At 40.3% G+C, this 23,504-nt stretch overlaps 1 long non-coding RNA gene across 1 annotated transcript; it reads right to left on the reverse strand.

Annotated features, from left to right (window-relative positions):
• Positions 1 to 651: 651 nt before the first annotated feature.
• Positions 652 to 16,303, reverse strand: LOC135282572 (uncharacterized). Its single transcript, XR_010348664.1, has 3 exons — positions 15,918 to 16,303; positions 2,839 to 5,387; positions 652 to 1,140 (listed from the first exon to the last, which is right to left on the reverse strand). It is a non-coding gene; the product is annotated as an uncharacterized LOC135282572 (long non-coding RNA).
• Between the last annotated feature and the right edge of the window lie 7,201 nt (positions 16,304 to 23,504).

The following is a 23,504-nucleotide window of genomic DNA, read 5'->3' on the forward strand; positions in this document are numbered from 1 at the left end:
CTTGGATTCCAGCAGGTCAGTATGGAATGGATAAAAACTGTTGGATTTGAGAGCCAAGGCTTCCCAAAGCCAGTGTGTGGCACAGAGCTGTTGGAAAAGGTGTTCAGTGGAAAGAGGAGAAACCAACATGTTACATTCCAGTCAGGGAAAAAGCCCAGCTGGCACCATGTGGGCTCAAACAGACACATCCAATTATTTCTGTAGCAGGAGCTTTTAATTGTCCCAGTGGGTTCTAGGCAGCTCTCAAGGTTTTTCTAGTATTGATACATAACTCTGTGTCCTCAAAGAATATTTTTGGATGTGAAATTTCCAATGGGCTTATCTTGATGGTGTGCCCAGTGCTTTCAAACTTAGGAGAATTTTGACATTTATCTCATTATGCTGTGGATTCTTGGGAGTTTGGATTCTACAGGAGCTAAGTTTTGCATTTAAGTAAAAACAGTGTGCAAATTTAAAACGTTGAGCTCATCTTTTTCCAAACCAAGATTATCTTTGGCATTCAGCTTGCTCCATGTAAATATATAAAGACACATTTGCTGAGTAATTGGGTTAATGAACTTAGAACAGATCAGACTGTGTGTGTTAGTGACTAATCCAAACTACAGAGAAACAAACATGGTACAAGCACTGCCTTCTCTCTCTCTCTCTTTCCTAGGCCCACTTCTACCTTGGCTGATCAAATTTTAATTTTCACAGCCTTTCCTTAAAATGAGCCCAATCCTGAAAGCTACACGACATAAAACATTTTATGCAGTTTAGAACTTGCTGAGTGAATGGCAGCAAGACAAATCACATATGATTGTGCTTCTGCACATGTGCACACACAAGGTGCTCTTCAGGATTCAGTCATTTAATGTTTAAATTTGACAGTTGCTGTCAGTAAAGACAGACTGTATCCCCACCAAGTCCTGAAATTCTCAGAATACAATTTCAGCAGCTGAACAGCAGCTCTGGGTGTACCTGTGATGGGTCTGTGTCACTGTGGGTGTCACTCATGTCCTACCATGGAGGCCAGGACATGAATCTTCCTTCAAACTTACCTTTTTGCTCCAGGGTGGTTTGGAATCCAGACACTGGCATAAACAGTAAAAACACTGTAAGGTCATCTTTTTTTTCTTCTTTCCTGACCTCCTCCTGTGGCTGTCTCATGTGGGAAAGAAGACTGAAGTTAAAAAAGTAGTATGTGAAATGAAGGCAGAGCCAATAAAACTGTGTATTGTTTTCATCACCCTTCCTCCCCTGCTTGGCTTTTCAAAGAATACTTAGATGCATTTCTAAACTGTTAATGACTGCACTTATTAGCATTTATTAATATTGAAAGTTGGATAGCTCTATGTTTATCAGGATATATAATTTTCATTTATTTCTAATATGCTTACAGTACTTTATAAATTATAATACAGTATTATTTGTATCCACAAATTTATACTACTGCTTATTATTTGCAATTAAGCATTTATGTGAAATCAGATTTGGAGGCAGAGGAAATAATGTGACTGATTTGTTTGAGAACAGATGCTGACACTGTTCTCAAACACTGCTGGCATTCCACTCTTGTTTTTACCTGTTTTCTCTTGGAATCATGCCACTGGAGGTGGTAGGATTATATACCTGAGGCCAGAGTTTCAAGCTTCAAATTCTGTTCAGTTTTTCCTGGGTTACCATATTGTCAGCACAGAAATAGTAAATATTAAGTTGAAAAGGTTCACCCCAGTGAGAAGAGTCTTGGCCAAAGCAGTGTAACAGAAAGCTGAGCTTTTTACAGGCTGTGGGTGCTGCTCATTCACTGCATGAGTCTCTTTGACCTGTTTTCTCCTCCCATCACACTGTCAGGCACACTTTGCTCCTTTCCCACCTTTTCTCACTGTTCAGTTAGGGACCTTTAGAATGCTGGATATTCAGTGTCACTCTAGTAAATATGATACTTTTCTGCTGAGAATTACTCAGCCTGTCTGTACTACTTGATTGTGGGGTTTTTTTGACCTTTTTTTTTGTTTTGGTTTGGTTTGGTTTTGGTTTTGTGGGTGGTTTTTTTTTTATTTTTTACTCTCAGAAGAGATTTTATTTTCTATTTTTTATTAATGGCTACATATTGTTGTCTCAGTTCATGACTAGAGCATGAACTGCTCTCATCTCTGATGACTGTGAAGAGTGAATTTTCCAAGTTGAGAGTCAGTTCATGAGAGGAAGGTGGTACTTGGGAGTGGCAAAAAGCCACAGCAAAGCGATGAGAAAAGACTGCTGGAGATGGATGAGCTTTTGATGCACTAAAGCTCCAAAGGTCTGTAACCCCCAGAAGAGTCCCCCTGTCCTGCTGAGCAAGGATTTAATCATCACACAGTGAGGGCTGACAGGTGGAGGAGAACTCCAGTGCTACAATTGTCATTAGAGGTGCAGTGGGAGCCACAGGACTGAAGAAAATTCAGTGATCAAATGGAGAGAAAACCTGAAGAAGGCTGTAAGTAATAGGTGTGGAGTCATGAAGAAACCCAGCTACTTCTGCTGAGTATAATTCTATTTCATTGTTAGTGTTGTGGGGTCCCACACTGGGGAAACAAAAGCATGGCACAAGCTCACCAGGTTTTTCTTCATTTCTGAGGTAGCTATGAAACCTCTCCAGAGTTCACTCACCTTCTTCCTGCCTTCTAAAGGTCCTCTTTTTAAAACCACTTCAAGCACTTTTCCCCCTACGCTTGCAAAGTTTACAGCTGCTCACTTAGCCAGACTTTAAGCATTATCCCTTTCAAGTTCATCCAAGGGAACTGCCTCAATAGCAAGGAATGACAGAAATTAAAATCACTGCCCTCAGACCACCCAAAGCTCTGTGAGCTTACTTACATGCTTGTTTGTTCCTTTGACTCCTCCACATCAGAGGATATTTGGGTGGCTGGAGCTCAGCTCTTTCTCAGGTGCCCCAAGCCTGCTGGGCTGCTTTCTGTCTGCTCTTCCTCCTCAGTGATTCCTGACCAAGTATATGAAAGTATTCTCCACCTTGCTTCACAGAACTGAGGTGATGCCTGCCAAAAATCATCACAACTTGGGCAGGGTTGTGATCACACACTATTAAATTGATTGATTTCTCTGCTGCCCACCAACTTAATTTTTAAAGGTGATTTCACATTCTTCTATATTCAAGAGTTCAACATTAGTGTCTCTCTCTGCATTATAACAAAGGACAACAATGCCCCATATGAACTGGGAGAATTTCCCCTTATCTCTTTCAGCACCACACAGGAGAATTATTGGATGTCTTGAGCTTGGCATCACTCTGTCCAGTCCTTGGTTCAAAACCACCCTGTCTAATTCTCATTTCTATCAGTACTGGCCTCACTGTGTGAGCTCAGCTGTCACTGCCCTGCAGCTGCCTGCTCACTGCTGAATTCCACATGCTCTTGGAAGGCTGAACTGCAGAGGAAAAGGGAAGGTGCCAGTGCAGCCTGTCAGTGAGCTGGAGGGAACAGGCAGGGTATTACTGCTGGAGAAGGAAATAAAGAAATGACCATGCTGTGCTGCCTGTGGGATAACAACACAGGTCAAAAAATAACTGAAGTAGAACAAGCAAAGATGATGGCAGTGAAAGGAATTTGGCACACAGGTACTCTGCAGCCTCGGAGTAAAATGGTAGTAAGGATGTAGCAGCAGATCCAAGTCCAAGGAGCATCTTATCCCACACATCCCTGCCAGTGAATGTGCTGCTGACTTTTGAATCAGGTGTCATCAGACTGTATTGATTCTTTTAAACACAATCCAGGCTCAAAAGCTGGGCCTCATTTGTTTTACTGACAAGTAATAACTCTCTTTTCTTAGCAGAGGAGATAAAGCACCCAAAGGCCACAAGGTGCTCATCACTCTTGGGCGCAGGATATGATGATGGTCTGTCGCTGAGGGTCCTGTGCAGGGCCAGGAGTTGGACTCTGGGATCCCTGTGGGTCCCTTCCAACTCAGCACGTTCTGTGATTCTGTAATTTCAGGCACCAAATTCCCCAGTTCTCAAGGGAGCAGTTTACTCCCTCCTTCCTTCTCAACTATAGCAAAAGAAATAAAACCCAGAACATTTAACAGCAATGCAACATACAAAAGAGCTGTAATAACCATTTAGATTAAATACACCAAAATACCTACTCATAATTTCATTTTTGGGGGTGTTTATGAATGATCCTAAAGGTTCGTGGGCTGTTAAAAACCCCCAGTAAAATAAACTCAAAATTAAAATACAGAGATAACCAATGCACTCTCCTACGCTGTAGAATTACCACATATTGCTGGAATATGACATCAAATATTTCTCCATTTAAATTTGGGCATCACAATACCCTGTTTATACAATAACTTAATAAATTTAGCTGGGCTGCCTATTTGACAAGTAGGCGAGAATTCTTCATTAAAATGCAAATGTAATCAAGGTGAAATTTGGAATACATTTATTAAAGTAATTGAGCTTCAGTCAACTGTAGTCACAACACAGATTTTCAAGTGCTGTTCAGACAAAAGGATATGTCTAATTCTTCTACATTAATATCTTTATCAGCATGAACGTTAAAAGAGTTTTCTGAGCAGTAATAATGTACTGTGGAATAATTCCAGTTTTCTCTGCAGGAATACATTATTACTGATAAGGGTCAAAGACATGCACAAAGGAGTGACCCAGCAGTGTACTGCACATACAGAAAATTGGTTGCAAGTGTATTTTCAGAGCTTGGTGTAACTATGCACTTACTAAATTGCTCTGTAAATCCTTTAGAGACTCAAGGTCATCAGTTAATTGACCATTAAAGTGTTGGGGAATTGAACTTTTACTGCTGAGATTTGGGATTCTTGGTGCCTTTGATTAAGAAATTACTCATAAAAAAAGAAAAGGAAATACTACATTTGTCTTAGTTATCATTTAAGTGCTAGTAAAATATTAGGAAGCTGTGATAGTAATGTCAGAAACTTTTTCATCAGAGTAAGGACAAGCTAGATATTTACCAGGTTGGTTTTTTTTTTACATAGTTTCTACTTGTTTAAGTACCCCAGGTCATTTTCAGTGCCTTCAAAGGAATCACAGTAAGGTTGTATTTGTTGCAGAAGATCAAATTTTATAGTTGATAATGTCAGATCTATGGTGTGCAAAAACAAATTCAGGGGAGAGATGGTTATTAAAGGACTGATGTGATGCCAACCCCTTGCTCAGCTCAGCTGGTTTGGCTCCAGCCTGAACAGATTAGCCAGGAAAATGGGAAGAAAATTGCAAAGCCCTTGGCTGCTCCATTGTTTGATGCAATTCTGATGTCACCAGGTGCTTCAGCCTCTCACTCTTCCTGCTCATCTCCCTCTGCCCCATTCCCTGAGGCTGGAGTTGCAGACAATTTATACCAGCTTGATTCTCTCTGTAAGGCTGCAGATTCCTGGTGAACAAATATTTCAAGCAGTAAATAAAGTAATTAGGTATCTATCAAGCAATGTAAACACAGGTATTTCTCTGATCATGGAAATTTTTAGCCACCATTTCATAAAATGGCTTATTCAATTTTCTTACTTTGATGGAATCAGCCTTTACATCAACAAAGCTAATGACAGAGCATCTCCTGCTCTGGACCTGTTAGAAAGAATCCAGCCTTTTCCAGAGGCTTACAGCCAATTGTAAATAGAAATGAAACCTGTGTGTCACTGCTCTGAAAGCCACTGCGAGCACAGGCTAAGGCCATTTCCTTTATTTTCATAAAAGCATTGCAGTGTGCATCTGCAGCAATTCCCTGCTCGAGCCATAAAAGCTTCTCTTGGGGCACCAGGCCAGACCCTGCCCAGGGGGTGGGAGGTACCTGCTGGGCACTGCCTGGCTTGCTGTAGGGGTGGCAAACTGGAGAGAAGCTTCCCAGGTGAGAAACAAGTGCAATTTAATTCACACTGCAACTTCAACCATTGCCAGTAAGTGTTTTCTGTGGCAGAAAATGTAGTACAATAATCCATTTTCTTATAAACCAGAAAGGGCAGGAGGCAACAACTTTGAAACTGCAGCAAATACAGCTGAACTGTTTCCTGAGCAGGCTAAAGCTGTATTAAAACCCACTACAAATCTTCTAAATGAGCACTTTGCATCATTTGCAGCCGTGCCATCACGAGCTGTGAGCCCATCACAAATCTCAAATGAGGACAGTGAGCATCTGGACCCTGAAGATTTCAAAACAATATCCAGTGAGGGAAGCAGGGAGAGCAGGAAGCTGACTTCATTTGGATCAAACTTGAAATCTACACCCTTTTTTGGGGGCACCATGGTACTGGAAGGTCTGATTTTTTAAATTTTTTTTTTTTTTTTAACATAGCAAAATGGAAGTTCTGACAAGCTGAAGGATTCAGGATGTTATGGCAATTCTCTGCAGGAGCACAAGTGTTAACACTGCATTAATCAGATTTCAATTGATTACACACCACTGCCCTCACTGCTGTTTCACTTTTAGTAGGACACTTTTTTTTAATCCTTCCAGTCTCCCAAGATATATGTTGCATGTATCTTCTTTAGAACACATCAGACTCCGCTGGATCTGTTGCTGCATTTTAATGGCTAAAACAATTCTTCCATGTCCCTGAACTTTCTGACAAGGTGCTGTAACAGCTAAATAACAAATAATTGTGAAACTACAGGAATTGCCAAGGTAAAAGAAAATCCATATGTACACAGTGCTTTTCTTATTTACAGAGCATGCACAGAACAATAGGAGAGCAAACCCTGCGCTTCTTGTAAACTGTCAGCAGTGATACTGATTTACACCAGTTCCATTCTCTTATCAGCAAATACTGGAGCTGCTGACCATTTCACTCAGTACAGCAGGGCCTTACATTCAACATTGTAATTTATATACATGCCAGTACATCCCAAATTTATCTATATTAGGACTGTTCTATCACCTTTCCTGAGCAGTGTAAGGCAGTCTCATTGTAGAGGAGAATTAGGGCATTGTTCACTTAAAAATTATTCAGTGAGTTATTACAGGGCACACACATTATCCTGAAATTTATTTCCAAAATTACCAAAAGCCCTGAAGTTGAATTTACATGACAGTGAGCCTGAGCCAGCAAGTCTTACTGTTGAGCTCTGCATTTGTGTCATACTCTAAAAGCTCAGCATGTGGACACAAAAAGCTTGCAACTACTCACAGTTCAAATGTAGATACTAAGGCAAATTAATTTAAAATTCTGGTTTGGTAGCGTTCACAGCCAAGTTAGAGATGCCCACACAAGGAATCAGGAACACAGTGGTGACTGCTCCCATTCAATGCTTGAAGAATTACACACTAAGAACCAAATGGGTAAACATTCATCCACACACTTTTCTTTAATTCGGTGAAGACCAGATGATAACGACATTAAAAATCTATTAAATGCAGGTACCAACCCACAGAAACTCAGGCATCTGTGATCATTTACCAGGCTGAACCACTGATGATTCTGCCAAGGAACTCAAGTGGCACCACATCAACATCTGTCTGGAGCAGTTGAAGGCACACAAACAATCTGGAATACCAACATTGTTTCAGATGTTGATTCCCATTTTGTTCTCCTGCAGATAACTACAATATTCTGTACTCAAGTGTCTGTTTAAAAAACAAAACCAGGATTTGCATAATGGGAAAGATGCACATTATCAATGGAAATCTGGGAAATAAGTCAAGAAACAAGTTCAAATAAGACATGAGCAAATTTGTGGTACAGTCACAGAAGGTTGTGTGGCAGGAAATAAAGATCTTCAATAGTCAAAACACCACCCACACTGTGACAGGAGATGTCACAGGTAGATGCATTCGCGTAGTACTGCATATTTAAAGTGTCTCAGAGTGGTTTCCAATTAACTACAAAGATGTTAAAACACAGATGCTGCTTCCACTGTGAAATGAGACAGAACCTCTCACTGGAAAATGAGGAGGTTCTCTAACACTGAGAAGCCCAAACACATTTGGCTTCTAGGAGTTACAAAAAGCCTGTCTCAGGAGGAGTACATAAACAAAGGTGAGTGGGTAAAGTACTTCCAGAGCAGCACCAAAAAGTCAGTTTTGTACTGATAAAGGGCAGAAAAATAGACCTGTGAAATTTCAGAGCTTTTCTTTAAATTCTTCTCCAAGAAGCTGTGGGTAAGCTATTACCAAAGCTTCAAAAGAAAAAACATCACATGGCCATTTCTGAGGTTTCCATTTTCTAGCTGTAATAATGTACAATACTGACTTTATGTTCCTATTACCGATAAAAACTCACTGCTTGTTAAATGGTATTTCAGTGAGGAACCTGATCCTCCACCAGGAAATAATGCTGCTTCAAGATTTTCATATGAAAGTAGAAAACAATTCTCATGACTTAATGTCTTGCTTTACTACATTAAGGTATTCACAGAGCAATGACATTTTACTGGTAAATAATGGAAACCTCATTTGACATGTCAGCATTGTTCTAGCATCCAGTGACAACGTGTCATTGGGGTACCAGAAATGTGGAATTACACTGTTGTGTTTAGATAAATAGTGAAATCTAATAACGGTGAACTATTTCCACTCAAGAAATCTCAAACATAAACAAGTATTTTTGCCTAAAAGGAAAGGAATTGATACTCAAAGGAACAGCCTCTGGAAAGGCAGAAATGCTGATAGGAATAGCAGTCTTCCCAGTGATTGATGATAGAGATAATGGTTCATACATCCATACACTTAAATGGCTGTCTTTCCCCATGACTGCTGTCTAATTAATGTGAGCCATCATTCATGTAAAAGAAAAATTTTGCTTCTGGAGAAAAAAAAAAAGCTGCAAACTGCCAGCAGTGACAGTGCTAGAAACATGCCAATTAGAGTGATTTCTGCCAAGCAGCAAAAGGGCACAAAACACTGGTTTCCAAGCAACTGACATTATAAAGTATTAAATACACTGGAAACTAAAATTGGCAGATAAACACTTCACCTTCTCAGCTCTGCCTCGCTCTCTCTTTTGCTTTTCAACTCTATGTTGCCTCTCCTGCCTGTTCCTATAGACTCCACTGTACCTTCCAGTAAATATATGCACTAAGGGATGCCAGCTTATCACTCTCCTAAACACTAAACATCTTCTGTTTGCATATATTAGAGTAGCACTGGGACAGATTCACAGGTAAGGACAGACAAGGTCATAACTAGAACTCCAAAAATAATACATTAAAGCCTGTCAGTACAGGATGCCATTTCAACCACATTGAAATGGTTTTGGACTAAAGGGAGATCCACAGCCACTATCAGGAAAAGAAATAAGAGAAACTGCTCTTCAGGTTACAGTCAGTCTGTTGTTCCAGGCAGAAAGGATGGATTAGGAGAGGCTTTCCTGCATGCAGAGTGACTTTTAGAGATCTGCCTTCAGGAAACTTAAACCATTTTAAAGAGCAATCCAGTTCCTAATTTAAACCAGAAAAAGCAGTCAGTTGAACACTGTTGAACTTCCAGCAGTTTGACATTTCACTTTATCTAACCAGCACAGCCCAGGGACACAGGAGCACAGGAGGCATTTCCCTCAGACTCTGGCTAATTCCATGCAGAGGTTCCGTGTGCCCTTTGCAGGGCTTGGCTGGCTCATGGAATAGCAGGGACACTTCCCCTTTGGGCTTGCAGCTCAAAGGGGTCAATTCTCAGACACTGAGGATGACCACAGCTTGTCATTTTTACATGGCACCTGTGCTTAGATGACTGTCTTTGCAAAGTTTCCAGTTACACACACAAAAAAGGTGTTTTCAGCCAGTCTCATTTGAAGCAATATGCTTCATTTTAAATACTAATTTTTTTTGAATAGGAGTATGTCCAATACACTTGCATGGTCTTAGTGGGCTGGGTTGGTCTCAGAAGTGGCTTATGGCAACCTACTTTTATTTATGGATTAACCACTACAAGTTTCCAATTGTTTTGTAGTCTCTCTTGCTGTGTAGCAGCTCTTAATGCTTCTGCAATTTGTTAATTAGAAAGACTTCTACTTTCTTGGTTCTCATAAAGTACATCCTCATGCAAGCAGGGATTACTTAACATTATTTCTGGATCCATTTACAGGTGTCACTGGAACAAAGCAATAAGACAGGATCTCCCTCAGAGCTCAATGGCATTTTGAAAGGGCTGTGCTGTTTGAGTTTACTCAGTTCTAGTAAAAATAGCAATAGAAATGAAAACATAATTCTTAGCTCAAAGCCACAGATATTTGAATGCTCAAGGACAAAGTGGTGTCTTTCCTGTCACACTGTATTCAACCCTGGGAAGTACTAAGCAAATTCCTTCCCATTTCCATGCTGTGTGGGGGTAGAAGGACATCCAGGAGGGAACAGGGGTCTCCTGGAGTGACTGTGCCCATCATCAGGGAACACTTCATACCTGGGAAGAGTGACTGATAGTTCTGAAAGATGAGTAGTTTGCATCCTGTCTCATCATCCTCTTTTATATCATCATGAGGACTCAAGAAAATGTAAGAGAATATTACTGACAGGAGGTATGAGGTCATAATTATAAGGTTTATCTTTAGTTTAATTATGTTTTTAATGTGTAAGGCAGAATATTAAAGCTGTGTGAATGCAGCTAAGTCTGTTCCAGTAATGACTCCTCAAACATTTCTGAGATAATTTTAAAATTCCTACTGCTTTCCTATGTCACTGTGATCATTAAAAAAACTTCCTCACACTTCATTCCATTATATTCTTTCATACAAACAAGCTGCAAGATCACAGGCTCTACTTCCTGTGAATATGTATCAATTAACATCCAATTAAGACAACTGCTGGGTGTCCTTTTCAATCAGGAGGAAAAGCAGCAAAAACCAAATCCACAAAGGTCATTTGTATTCACTGACTCTCTGTAGTAAGTATTAGCATGCTGCTCTGCTAGCCTGGCTGCTTTAATTGAGATTAAAAGTTGCTGCCCTGGAGAAGAAAACTCCAGTTTTCTTTATTTCTTGCACTTTCCATTCTCCTTTTTTAACGTCTGAAATTATTACAAGAAGCATTGCTGACGCGGCCTTTGATCCAAGCCAGCAGCACAGTCATTCTTATTTGAAATTATCTTCTCCTGCAACTTCCTATTTCAACATTTGGTTAAAACGTCTGTGGGGTTTGATTTCTTTGCCATTCTTACTGTTACTTTTTCTCTAGATTTAGCCGAAGTAGCAAACCCTTAAGATGAATGGCTAACATGTTTTCATTGTGAAAATGTTTCCACCCAGGCACCTGAACTTAGTTTGAATACAGCTGCAAGTTCAACTTGTGGGACTAGAAGAAGATGGCCAAGGGATGTTTAACAGGTAGGGGGTTTCTTACTTCCCAGCCCTTCAAACCCTGCTTGGGATGTTAAAATTAGATTGGGCTCTTTCCATCTTCTGCATCAGGAAGAAAAGGGATTCTGCAACCCAAATTTTATAGCCAAGAGCAGTTTCACAAAAACCACAGTCTTCTGTGGGCTGGAGGACAGGTCTGGTCAGGACTGAACAGACAATTCTGCTGATAATGTATAAAAAGGACCACAGTCCTTTACATATGTCCTAAAATATGACATCAAAACACATTAAGATCAAATCTATTAACATCATTAAAAATATACGTTTAACATAATTTTGCAGATTGCATTACCATTAAAAATTCAGTGGCAGGCGAGTCTGCATTTATCATGATGTGGCCCAGGAAACAAATGTCCTCAGTAAAACCAGGCTAAACAGCCCAGCTGTTAGAGAGAACAACTGCACTCCCCCAGAGCAATGGGCTGCAGCTCACAGAAAGACTTTCCCTGGAGATTCTAGTAGGTCAACACTGAAATTAGAAATAAAATCAGAGAAGCAGAGGCAGCACTGAAGTCTAGAAGAATTAGTAAGGTGAGTTGGGTATTTACCTCCCTGAGACACCCAAAGTTCCAACTGCAGCTGTAAAAGTGACAATTAATCTCACATCCCCAATTTGACTTTCATAATTTAGCCCTGAGAGTAGTAATATTTATCCACCTCATACCTATCAGTGGTGCAGAGGTGAACAGGACAATGCCTGCACATACTTGAATACTAGGCATTATAAGATTTATCAGATTAACATTCATAAAAGTTTAAGAGAGTGGTAATAAGATTTTAAAAAGAGAAATAATTCAATGAAACAGTAAGAATAAATATTACCTATGTGTAAAAATCCTTTAACTTGCATTGAAATGAGTGGTCCATCATCTAAATGCCTACAAATCAATGTGTTACTATTTAAGCTGAGCAAGTCTTTTTATACCAATTAAATGAGGGGAATTTGCATCCTACAGAACACTTGCAGCTATTTCTCCTCCTACTTATTTGAAAATGAAGAATGGGAAGCAACCAAAAGCAAGCTCCAAGCACCTGCAACTCGTAGATCAAGAAGTAAAGTGATCTTTGGCAGGCTATCATCAAAGGAACTTTAACTTGTCCTCAAGGAGACAATCCCTCTGAAACTTAGCAGAGAATAATGACTGAAGGCAAACATAACTAACAGCGCATTTATGGCAAAACCAAGTCATGCTTTACTAAAATGGCTTATCCAGCCTTCAAAATACATAGGATTTATTATTTTGTTTACAGTTTATTACTATTTTCAGTTAAGTTTATCAAGGGAAAATCCACTAAAACTGGTTCAGTTGACTAAGTGAATAATAAAAATAATTGGGGGCAGAGAAGGATAAAAAGGGAAGTATGTGAAATCTAATGTTACCACAAGTAAATGGTATAAAATTTAGAAATTGCTCACGCATAAAAATTTGGGAACATTTAAACCACTTAAATTTCACTTTATTGTGAAATGTAAAGGTCTGGTTTCTCTACAGCAGTACATGCAAAGAAACTGGTTTAACTTCCTTGACATTTATGCAGTTAATCTCAAACAATGCAAGAGCTTAATTTTTTCTTCAACTTATGCTGATACAATATCCCACGTTGTCTCGACTGCCACATTTGCTTAGATTTAACCTAATTATTAAGCCTTTATATAGATGTCTGTCTTATTGCTGCTTGCTTTAATTCAACTTTTATTCCCCTAGTGAATGCTCTTCAAAGACTTAAAGTCTCAGAAGCTTGTAAACACTCGTGTAATTTGTACCCTGCTGGGGCTGGCAGGGGTAATTTGTCACTTTTATTTGCAGCAGGCTGTAACTAAACCCAGCCAGATGTAAATCATCTTTTTGTCCTCTTTGCTGTTCAATTGCAAATGAATCTCTTTCCCTAGATTAACACTCCCATCAAGTCAGAAGTTTCCAGAAAAATTTAGAAAACCCTGGAGTCACCTACTCCTAGGCTTATTATGCAGTTTAGCAAGTGTTTAAGGTAATTCTGAGAAAACAGAGTGAGTGGTCTCTGTAGGCAAGTTTGGAGTGCAAGCAGAACTTGTGAGTGCCACAGAAAAGCAGAATGAAGCCTCAGGGCTGTCAGCTTAAGCACCACCTGCAGTGGCAGTGGTGACACCTGGGTGACAACACATTTTTAGAGTAGGAGTGCCTAAATGGGAGCTTACTCTGCCAAAGCCTGCTCTCGATAGACCCCACTGTGTGTGGGTGTTTTGTTTCATCTGCTTGGTTTCTAATGTTTATTTATTTATTGAAATGAGACCATCAGAAATGTCCTGCTGGAGCAGAAGTTTCTTGTGTCTAGTGGCAATAGAAAATGGTTTCTAGAAAAAGAAAGTACAATCTTGTACAGCTGACTAAAGTTTCCTGGCTGACTAAAGTTTCTGTGCGCTTTGAGTTCCTTCCCTTGACTCAGATCCACTCCAGTTCTCTGAAGGGGAAGAACATCTTCCCTGGTTCCTGTGGATCAGACTGGAAGTCACCAAATTGAAAATAAACATTACAGCATTAATTAAGAACAGCTCAGCACAGAGAAGGTATGTGCAGGCTCAGGGTTCAGTTTCAGTCACCAAATATTTTCTGAGCTGGTCATCAGCTGTGACAACGTTGTGTCATCTCACCAGCATGGAAACAAGTCTGAGTTCAAGTTTGACAGAGACCTTGCAGGAAGTTGAGCAACCACGACCTTCATTAAAATACCAGGTGAGGAGAAGAGCTTGTTCAATGGGCTGGACTTAAAGAGTGGCTGCTCTGAGGGCTCATGGATTAACAAACTACAAAAGTTACACTTAATTTTCAAAACCAAGTGGTGCAAATAAATTTTTCTACCGAGATGCAAACTAGAGCAAAAGTGTCTCCACCAATCTGGTGTAGAAAAACTTTGTATGCCAGGAAGTGTCTTTGGTGCACAAATAAATTCACATAGGAAGTACCCGTGCAAAATGCATGTATGCTTTATAAATTGTTATGCTTAAATGCTTAAGAAACGTAACTTTTCTCTTGGGAGACTATTATATAGACTACTGTGTCTGACATAAAAAGAATATCCAATTTCCAAACCTGGGAATAGAAAATTACTTACTAGTAGCTGCTTTTCCCTGAAGGTACAATCTGTCATAAACCTCTATTCTGGGTCTGTGCTTTCACCCCCAAGGAAGGCACAGACCCATAAAAAGCCCTCAAGTCAGACACAAGCACAATTTTGGAACTCCCTCAACCATCAGTTTCTTCAAGTGGAAAAAAAAAAAGACACATTCCTGCCTATTAAAAAATTATATAGGTAGATTAATAAAAAAATACTTCAGATCACTCAGTTGTGTCTGGAGTTCAGGCTAAAAAGACCATGAAAACAGTAATTCCTTCCTGCACTAGTTTTAGATCAAAGGGCTCATTCACTGATTCCAGGCAATCCAAAGCTCCAGGCCCCAGAATCTGTGTCCATGTACTCGAGGTAGAGCAAGTGCACAAAAAAGGGGCTCAGCAGACTCAGAGCTGTGGCTGGAACACTTGCTCTGCTGTGTAGCTTTTGCACAACAGAGCAAAGCCTGAGAACATTCAGGTACTTTAAAAAAAAAAAAAAAAGGAGGAGAACATTTTGCTTTTTGGAATCTTGACTAAAGAAGGCATAAAACTCTTTAAAAGTTCCTGTTCCTATCTAAGATTTCAGCAGAACAAAGGTTCAAAATGTAAGGAGCAGTGACTTGGGCACCCAGCCTTCACCTGCTGGAAATGCCAACCACAGATTACTGGACACATTCAGCATGGAGAGTCTCTTACACTGAACTGTGTAAGGAAAATAAAAATTAAGTATTTGTCATTACATGCATTTAATAATCCCAATTTGACCTTTTTTTTTTTTTTTTTCCCCAGGGATCAAAGTTATTTATTGTAACAATTTGTAATAAAAAGCAGGTTTAGAATATTAAATGTCTTAATCTGTGGAAATAGGCTTTCAAAAGTAGACTGGATTTTAGAAATTAGTTACGAAACAAAGCACTTAAAAAAAATGATTCCCAGCATAAAACCATAAATGTTTGTAACTTCATTCCTGTACACACAAAACCACAACTGACCTACCCATAAATAATGCTAAAAGACAAACAATTATTTCCTCTGATAAGCCCTTCTAAATTTCACAGTACTTTTGAAGTTAGAAAGGTGCCAGATGGATGGAACAGACTTTGCAGGTGGAACACCTTCAGAGAAGTTGCTTCAGAAGCAAATTGGTTTTAAAAAACGACGTTTTCATATTTTGGGTAATACTCAACTTGTATCAGGGGACATGGCTTTTGAGAGTTCAGTCGAAAATCCAATAAATTCTAAGTATTTGAACACCCTTTGATCTTTTTTCTCCTTTTCAGTTACCATTTCCTTAAGGCTGTCTTCTCTGGCATGTCTGTAATCCGGAACAGCACCATCCCACAGCACAAAATGGAACAGCACCCCCAAAATCCATGAGCTTGTGCCAGCTTTCTCATCACCTCTGCTACAGGAACAGCATGGCACAGAGTGACACTCACAGGACTGGTTATTTTGTTTTTTTTTTTTTTTTTTTTTTTTTTTTTTTTTTTTTTTTACACACATCGTTTTTAAAGAACATATTAGAAGAAACCTGACTTGGATACTCCAGAAACAGGGAATTTCCAGTCTGCTCTGTTAATAACACTTGGTTTTGTTTTCCAGAAGCAGCTATATGTTGCCAGCAGCCAGGAACCATTAGCTGTCCCTTGATGACACAATTAAAATAAATTTAGAGTCTGTCAGGCTCGCTCCCTGGGAGGGGCAGGAGGGTGGGCGGCAACCGAGCCCTCAGGTTTCAATGGGGAGAAAGAGCCAGCGCGGTGGCCACGGGCACGGGCTGGAGACGTTTAACCGCAATAATTTAAAGTGTTTAACGCCACAGAGATCGAAAATTTGTTCTCTCAGGCGCAACATTTCCTTTTCTCCTGCCTCTGGCCAGCGAGCTCTGCCAGGCCCTGGGGAAGGGGGAAGAGCTGTGGGCGCCCCGGCCTCCCTCAGGGAGGGTCCCTCGCTCCATGGCCTCCCCTCAGGCCCTGAGGGGGTGATTGCCTCGCCTTCCTCTCGGGAAACAGAAGGGGAAAACTTCTTTTCCTCAATAATATCTGTCATTACAGCGGCATGAATTGGGAAGGTGCAATCCGAGCTTAAAACGGGACGTAATTATAGAACAGTAGAACTCTCTCTTTTTAATTTACCGCGCAGTTATAAAACCAGAAAGCACTGCTGGAGTGTCTCGTTTGTTAAACCCAACAATACATTATTGTGACAATCTCAACAGTCTTTGCAGCTTGGGTGCTGGTGGGTGGTTTTTTTTCAGATTTTTCAACTTAAGAAGACTTTTATTATAGCTCATCTAATTTGCTTCAAGCCTGTTGCAGTGATCATTTCCTGACATTGAAAAAAAATTAAAAAAGCTCATACAACTCCATATGCGAGAAACAATAAATTAAAAAAAATCATAAAGTAATACATGCGACATCATCATAAAGTGATACTACCTAAGGAAATGACCCAAAAGTTTTCTGTGGGAATGATGATGGTGGTTTTTGAGAACTGGAATGGGGCAGCTGCAGGCAGGAGGAAAGCAGCCAGGCTGCAGTGGTGCTGCTGCAGGTGGGAGGAAGGCAGCCAGGCTGCAGTGCTGCTGCTGCTGCAGGTGAGGAAGGCAGCCAGGCTGCAGTGCTGCTGCAGGCAGGAGGAAGGCAGCCAGGCTGCAGTGCTGCTGCTGCAGGCAGGAGGAAAGCAGCCAGGCTGCAGTGCTGCTGCAGGTGGGAGGAAGGCAGCCAGGCTGCAGTGGTGCTGCTGCAGGTGGGAGGAAGGCAGCCAGGCTGCAGTGCTGCTGCTGCTGCAGGTGAGGAAGGCAGCCAGGCTGCAGCGCTGCTGCAGGCAGGAGGAAGGCAGCCAGGCTGCAGTGCTGCTGCAGTAGGTGAGGAAGGCAGCCAGGCTGCAGTGCTGCTGCAGCAGGTGGAGCTCGATGCCCTCCGATCGGCCAGGACTCCACTCCCAAGGACCTGGAGGCGACCAGAGCTCACAGGCATTCCTGCTCCCTGCCTTAGAAAGCTCCTCCTGTGATCTCCTCACCTCGAGAAAGAAAATTGCAGGCTCCTGAAGTATTTTTTGATTCAAAAATAAAATTATTTATTTCAGTCAAACCCCTCTTCTGTAGACTCTAGATTTCACCCTAACATTCCCAAATACTTCCACTTTCTCTTCTAGATAATTCTGGAGGTTAAAAATTGCTCAATTCTGACAAATCCATCCTTTAGTTAACATTATCCCCGTGTCACACACCTGTCATCTTTGCAGATGACAGTCTGTAAGTTTTTTTCATTTTTCCTTTTTTGTTTGGTTGTTCGTTTAAGCTGGTGAAAGAATCTCTTTCTTCTGAATTAATGAGGTTTTTTCATTCTGGGTAACTCATTAAGTTTAAATGTAGTGTCAAAACTAGCAGATTGACACACCTATTGCACTCTTCTTCCTGACAATATATCACTCAACCAGGAGTATTAGGATAACATTTGCAAACTGAATGTGTTTTGTTGAAAATAAATCAGCACAGCCTCACCACGAGACAACATTTAGTCACCCAAATGCAAGATTGACCTCAAAAATGTGTTTTTTGATTTTATGAAAATGTTTAGGCAGCTTTTGTAAAGCACCACATACAGAGATGGCTGCTGCAGTTCTGCAGGCAGATTCTAAATGCTGAATTTTAAAGACAGTGTTCTAGCCAAGCACTCAGGAATTTTTTTTCCCCTATTTCCTCTTTTATTGCTGCTGCTCAATACTGACCCATCCTGCCCTCTCACTAGAAAGTGGGAACACAGAACAGACATCAGGACCAAAAGAGAATTTTCAATTAAACACAAGAGGCTCCAAGACAAAGGACGTGACAAGGAATAGACTACAGAAAATTTAGATTTCTTTCAGAGCAACACTATTTTAGTGCTTAGGGAAAAAAAAAAAAGCCACAACAAAATCTTCACAAAGACAAGACACCTGATTTGTTAAGGCTGTGCTGTGCCATATCAATAATGCAAAGTGCTTTGCACTTGAGGGTCTCAGTTGCCAAGGGGAGCGCTTGGTAAGAGCTGCTGCAGTACCTTCCACGCTGCTGCTCTGCTCAGAACAGTGCTGGCATCCACAGAAAGGGGCTCATCCCCCTGGTTTTCCATGGCAGTTTTAATGAGTAAAGCAGTTCCAGTCCTGTTGGGTGTCCCTCTGCACTCCAATGAACATGTTACTGTCAGTGGAGACGCATCAGCCAAATGGAAGGAGACAGCTCAGGAGTCAGACAAAGGTTGCCTGCTAGTGAGAGCATGAGGAGGAGACTCGGAATAAATAGATTCAATTCCATCTCTGTCAGGAATTTCCTCTGACACCCTAAATAAAACATTTAGCACCTTATTCCAGCTAGCAGAGGTCTTTTCTTGACTGCAGTGAATTCCACAGCTCATCGTGCCTCCACTTCCTGTGCCTGGAATGGGAAATAAAACACTTCTCTTCCATGAACATCCACAAAGGATTCTGATATTATGGATATCAGAAAAAGCATTCTGATATTATGGATATAATGGAAAGCATTCTGATATTATGGATATCATGGAAAGCACGTGTACAGAAAAAAACCCCCCGTTTTCGTAACAAAACCATTTTGAATAGCTTGGTATTGTTTATTCCATCCATTTGCTTGCATTTCTCATACTCCTGTGAGAAATCTTTTTATTTTCTTGTCTCCAAAGATTATCTACTAGTACTGGCAAGGTTGGTAAGTTTTTTTAAAACAAGTGGATCAAATTAATCACGGTTGCAATATTATTGCTATTAGTGCATTTACACTACAGTAACTTTGAACCCCTTAAGCAACTACATAATTTGATCTGCCATCTTTATAGTCTTTGTAAACTCTTTTCATTCAGATGATTTCAAAATTTCAAAATGTGTCCTTGGAAGACAATACAAATAAGGAAGGAAAAAGAAGTTTCCTTCTGTTTTTAGGTATGACATCTCTCTGTACCACCTATCTTTCTCTTCTGTTTCTGTCCTTTTTTTGGTGTTTGGACGTTGTGCCTGTAATTAGACATTTGCAACCCTCCCAAAGCCCTTCATGCACTTTTTTGGTTGCTTACTGGCAATGACAATGTTGCTCAGCGTTAGCTAATGTTATCTAGATATTTTCCCCCTACTTAAGTCAAAATTACAAATGTTCTTGCCAAATCTCCCAGAACACCAGATGTCCCAAAGCCATTCCCAATTGCCAAAAATCCATTCTACTAAAAATTAATGCAATCACTGTTAAACAGAAAAGAAGAAAACCTCATCTGCACCATAATGCTGCACACTTCCCCCTTGCTATTAGAGTTCAAAATAGATTACAAAAGTGCTGAAAAGAACCCTTCAGGCACAAAGGACACTCAAAAAGCAGAAACAACCATAAACATCTTAAAAAAAAATTGGTTTCTTACTTCTGCTAGTCTAACATAGGATTTCTTATTGCAATGTTATGCTAAAAACATGAGAGTTCATGAACCAAGGCAGGAGTACCTAATAAAATTATCAGATCGATATCTGCTACAGCACAGACTCTCTATTCAATCCAAAGCAGCAAACAAAAAAAGAACATGTTCTTCTGCTTTATTTCAGAGTGAGAGCAAAGTTAATTTGAAAAAGAATTGGGGGAAGACACAGCTGGGAAGCAGAGTTTCCAGCCTCAGGAAATTCAAGGAAATGTAATTGAGAACAAATTATCTCTTTAATTACTTTTGACCAAATCAATAAGAAGCATGGAATAAAGAGCATGATGGCTGCCACCTGGTAGAGGACTAAGAACACCAAAGTTGAAAAGTAACACAAAACTAAAACACAGCTGTGGTAAGGACAATCAGAGCACTTCTTTTACCAAATTAAAAGGAAAAAAAAAAAAAAAGAAAAAAAGGGAAAGAAGAGTGTGAAGGGTATTAGCTCAATAAACAAACAGTGTGTGCAGAAGTTAATGGTTGTTTTTGGCCACTTCTCACTGTTCTCAGCTGTGCAGACTGTTAATGCTTCACTATTTTGTCCACTCCCAAAATATCCCATCATGACTCAGGAATCAGAAAGAAGAATCCCCAAGACCTCTCATTTCCTCCTGAATCTCCACTACTTCTCCCATGCTGGCTTTTATTTATCAACCACCAATGTAGGAATTCTTTACTGCTTGAGTTCAAGACAAGCACTTATTCTTGTCAGTGCGTTAATAAACCAGAGCAAGATCTTACCTCTCCCTTGGCTTGGTTCCCAGCTCTGAGCAGGAATACTCACACCCAGAGGTCATGTGTGTGTAGCCAAGCAGGGCTGGATGGGACAGAGCCCTCTGGCAAGGCAGAGATGGAGGGGCTGCACTGGCATCCAGCAGCAGTGAAGGCTCCCAGCCTATCTTTAATAATTAATTAATACATACTTCCCATTTCCACAGTAGTTCAGTGCCTTTAAGACATTAATCTTCACAGCAGCAGTGTGGCATTTTCCTCTCTGTCTCGCTGAAGAATGAGGGTGGAACAGGACAAGTGCCTTGTCCTGGCTATTCCAAGCAGGGCAGTGAACCCAAAACCTCCATCTCAGCATGGAAGCCCCGGATCCCCTCACCCAGCCTGGCTGAACGTTCCAGCATTTGTCACTGTCACTGAGGAACGTGTGAGGAGGCAAATTGCTGAACCTCCTCCTCTCTCCTCAGCCATGCTTTAGTTTAACATTCCACAACTGTTCTTCATGAGGCTGTTGGGCACTGGGGTTAAAGCAGATTTCAGATGTGCTGTCGACACCTCGCCCTCTGCCTTTTTCTCTTTCTTATCACAACTCCTTGGGGACCTTAAGATCTTCAGTGTTTCAAACAGTTTCTTTAAAAGTCTTGGCACCTATATGTGAGCAGGAAAATGTGTTCATTTTATGGGCTGAGTAAATGAAATTTCACTCTGATGTGACCTTTGCTTGGATTTTTTTCTTGAAGGGAAGCAGAGTGGTCATTTTCCATCTCCAAACCCTGCATCTGCATTCACAGCACACGTGCTGGCATGGCTGGCTCAGCTGATCTGTTCACCAGCTCCTCACGAGGTGTCTGACAGTGATCATCTGCTTTATCCTCTTCACAGTATAGCTGCAAGATGAAATTCTAGCAGAAACTGAATTTTACAGCACCAATAAGCTGGCCTGTAACTGAGCACCAACTTTCATAGGTCCTTCACACAGGGATCAAACCTGCAAATGGAGCATCTTTGTTGTCCAAAACCACAGTCATACTAGCCAGAATTTTAAAATAATTGAAAATTTGATATTACAATGCAGTTTTTTCCCCTAGGAGTATACATCTTACAGTTTTTGCATAGGTCTTACTAAAGTGCAGACATGCCTGAAACGTTATTAATTTTTCAGTGAAACAGAGCTGACTTCAACTACAAGTACCATCCTTGGCCCAGAAAAAAAAACCCTCAGAAAGATGAACTACTTCCTATTTCACTGTCAGACATATAATAGGAAAAAAAATTATCCAAGTGCCAACACAATGCAGACAATGCAGTGAGACTTGCTATGTAGCCTGAGGTGAAAGAAAGGAGCTTTGGAGTCCTTTTTCCTATAAGCTGCTGTATCCCACTTAGCGAGTAAATGGATTTCTGGCCAAAGCCATTGTCATCACTGAGCCCATTCCCACAGAAAAGCATTCCCTGAGAGGTCCTGGGAGCAGCCATGAACCACCCCACTGGTTTTGTCCATAAATAGAAAAACTCATTCTGCAAACAGAAATGAACATTTTTCAGAAGAACTAAAAATCATTTTAACCCCCAACAACAAAGAAAAACATATTAAAAAGATACAATGACAGGCTTCCTGGAATAACTGTCTCAAACAACAGCTGGCCAAGTTTGACAGATTCACACAGAAGAAAGAGCTGGCTGTGCTTTGTAACAGACATCATTTCAAACCCAGATCTCAGAACTCCCTTGATACAAAGGAAAATTCTTTTAGTTGGCTTAGGGGCAAAAAATCTATTGGTAGAATGAACAACTAATTATGGTTAAATTTACCTCTGGAAGAAACTGGGGGTGCAAAGCCAGCCCTGTAAGCAGAACACACATCCCTCCAAAAGGATGCAGTTTTCTCATCACATCCAGATAGACAATATCCTCATGCACAAATTACACATTCTCTCCTTGAAGAGCACAGGCAGATGAATCAGAATCTCTCAGCAGACTGGCAAATACAACATTTGTTTGGTGTTACTCTGCTTGCAGTGATATACCTAAGGTCAGACTGCAGCCCTCCATATGGAGGAGTTAGACAACAGGAATAATGTAGTAGGATCATTATGGAATTTATCAAATTATGTTTTGTCTATCAAAACTTCAACTTCTACATTTATTTTTCACACTGTCTAATCTTTTTGAGATTCTAAACCTATTTCAAAAACACAGATGATTGAGTTTGTATAATGAGAAATTTAATGACCTGTAAAGTGAGTGCATCTGCCAGCCCTAAAAAAGTAATCTTTTCACCACGTGCACATCCCAATATGGGTCTGATGGTTCCACTGTTCCTTTTCCAGGCTTCTACTCCTTTTGCCTCCCTAAAACAAAAGCACATTTTGGGATATAAATTGAAGACTAAGAATATTAAAATGCTTAAATATTTCTTACAATATTTTTCCAATAACACTTTGTAGAGAAATGTTCACATTCTCTAAGTAAACTGAAAATAGAGAGTTTGCAAACAAAAAGATAAGCAAATTCTGAGCCACTGTTTAGTTTCACTCAAGCGTATTTTTGTCAAAGGGTCAAGTTCTGTGCTGGAATAAAAATCCTGATTGAATATGTATTTTGACAGGGATGAATATGATCCATATTGCAACAGCAGAATGAGTGTGTATCCAAAGACTGGCTGGCACCAGCTCCATCCACAGTAAACATGAGACAGATGAACATGTCAAGAAAAAAATCTTAGTGGCTATGTTTTATGCAAGATTACAGAGCGTCCTTTAATCCTGATACAAACTCCAAATCACCCTTTCCAGCTATGCATACAGAATGTGCTTTAAATGTAACACACAGAACACAATTTAAATGTAACATACAGAACTCTAAATGACCTCTCTTTATTATGTGTTGGTAATTTACATTAAAACTAGCATTCAGGCACACACATCCAGGCTGGACA

The sequence above is a fragment of the Passer domesticus genome, chromosome 17 (assembly GCF_036417665.1).
Source record: "Passer domesticus isolate bPasDom1 chromosome 17, bPasDom1.hap1, whole genome shotgun sequence".
NCBI classification, from domain to species: Eukaryota; Metazoa; Chordata; class Aves; order Passeriformes; family Passeridae; genus Passer; species Passer domesticus.